The sequence below is a fragment of the Grammomys surdaster genome, unplaced genomic scaffold (assembly GCF_004785775.1).
Source record: "Grammomys surdaster isolate TR1022 unplaced genomic scaffold, NIH_TR_1.0 273, whole genome shotgun sequence".
Taxonomy (NCBI): Eukaryota; Metazoa; Chordata; class Mammalia; order Rodentia; family Muridae; genus Grammomys; species Grammomys surdaster.
The window spans coordinates 1-2,101 of record NW_021604714.1 but is presented as its reverse complement, the minus strand read 5'-3'; the positions used below and the strand labels follow the sequence as shown (position 1 = coordinate 2,101).

The 2,101-nt window shown below is 45.7% G+C and overlaps 1 pseudogene; it reads right to left on the bottom strand.

Annotated features, from left to right (window-relative positions):
• Positions 1-934: 934 nt before the first annotated feature.
• LOC114628890 lies at positions 935-2,098 on the bottom strand (annotated as a pseudogene).
• Between the last annotated feature and the right edge of the window lie 3 nt (positions 2,099-2,101).

Here is a 2,101-nt window from a genome sequence, read left to right as displayed (position 1 = left end):
AACATGAAACATGGATGGCCAAAGACAGTTTTTTTCTTTCTCTTTTGTTAATGGCAAATGGTTCAAATAATGTTAAACACAAATCATTGACTAATACAGGGCATTAAATATGAATAGACGTTTTTATTTAAAGAAAAAGAATAGAGCTTATATACAAAAGAGACTTATAGTCTATGGGACAATTTAACAAAGGAAATGTGTTTATAAAACGTGGTGAAACCAGAACCTTCCACCTCTGCTTTGGAGAAGGGGTATCATACAACATTCAGTCAGCTGAAGATGGATTGGCACAAGTGTCTATCCAGAAACTGCAAGTCATTTTTGCATGACTTCCTTCCTTCTTCCAATTCTGTACGGTGTCTCATGTCAAGACTATTATCCTCATCAGACTTGTTCCTTCACAAGTCTAAACCTTGAGGTTATATGAAGAAGACCAACATTGAAAAACAAGAACTCAATCCAGAAATGAAGAAAATGGAGGTATCCAATACCTCTCAGAGAATCTTGCCATCCCTATGACAGTCAAGTCCAGTGTCCTGATAGTCTGTCGATCAATATTGGCAGCTTGAGGTTTTTTCCCCTCCTAGCATGGGTCTTTTGTTTAGTGGCACCATGACATTTGGTCCACAAAGGTTAGCAGCTGTCCTCATTTTAAACGCTGATAAACTTAAGACAATTCATAAATAAATACAGCAGGGGAAGCTAGCCCACACTGACAAACACTTCAAAGACCACTGAGTTCACGGGCACCGTTTCATTTGGGGCTCATTCTCATGTGGAGAGAAGGGCATTACAGAACTTTCTCCTCAAAGATGCTGAACATTGGTATCAAATGGACAAAACGGTTATTTATCAAGGGATGTAAAAGATCCAACCCTAGCGAAACCAGAACAAACACAGGTGCTTTAGAGGTATACTTTTTAAAGTGTCCTCATTATCCCTTTAAGCTTAAACTGTCAGTCATCTCTGAGAGCTCAAGCAGAAGGTCATCTTCATCTTTCCGAGGATCCAAGTCCATCCCAGCTTCTAATTCGCCCCCTGAAATTTCCCGTATTAGTTTATCGAAGTCATCTTCCACAGAGTGGAGGCTTTCCGGTCGGGGCAGAGCTGAGGCAGAATGGATTTGTTGCCCTCTGGGATGAGGAAGGGCCAGATCCTTCTGCAGCAAGGGTTCTGAAGAAGCTTGGGCTGAAAACAGCACAGAACTGTCTTTCGTTTTTTCCATCTCAGACATGGTGATTGATTTATCCTGAGAGTTCTTGGTGGGGCTTCCCTGCAGGGCGCGGCTGACAGAGCTGAAGGGCTTCACCTCTGCCATGGGGGCAGATTGCACCTCCACAGCCCCGCGTTTGGGAGACAATTTGGGAAGTGATACAACCTCGACCACAGATGGCTTCACATTTACTTTGGGGTTGGCTTTACTCTTTTTCTCCAAAGTCTGTGCTGCACATTTCACATCCAGTATTGAGTCTCCGATTCCTGAGGTTCCTACCTCCCCTCTCTGGGATGACTCCGTGTGGAGCCGTTTTGCCAGGTGCCTAGTGATGCCGGATACAGGAGTGAGCACCCGCTTCCCCACCACTCGGGTAGAGCAAGAAGCCTCATCTCCACGCTCAAATGACAAGGCTGGTTTCTCCTTTTGTGACGTTCCTCTCTCCTGCTGTCTCTCTGTGTGTTTCTCTTCGACAGTGTCACATCTGTTGGCTGGAAGTTTTGTGGGGTCACTTACGGTCTCATCTGAAGTCTCAACAACCTCCATCTTGGACACACTGCTCTGGGAAGGAGCATCACCACTGTCTTCAAGTTCAAGTTTTTTCTCTTGTTTTGCACCTGCTCTCTTGGGGATGCGGAGAAGCCTCTTCGGCCTTGGGGCAGCCTCAGCTTGAGGTCGGGAGTTGCCACTACTCTCAGAGCTTTGCTGCATCCTCAGGGCCTTCTCCAGTTTAATCTCCTCTAGTGTCTTAACGCGCACTTCCTGCATAGACCTGGCTCTTCCTGCAGGCTCCTCTGGTTGTCCTCTGCTAACAGCAACAGTTGGCAGATTCGCTGTCTCTTTCACTTCAGTATCTTCCCTTAGCTCGAGGCAACGGGGATCCTTTTT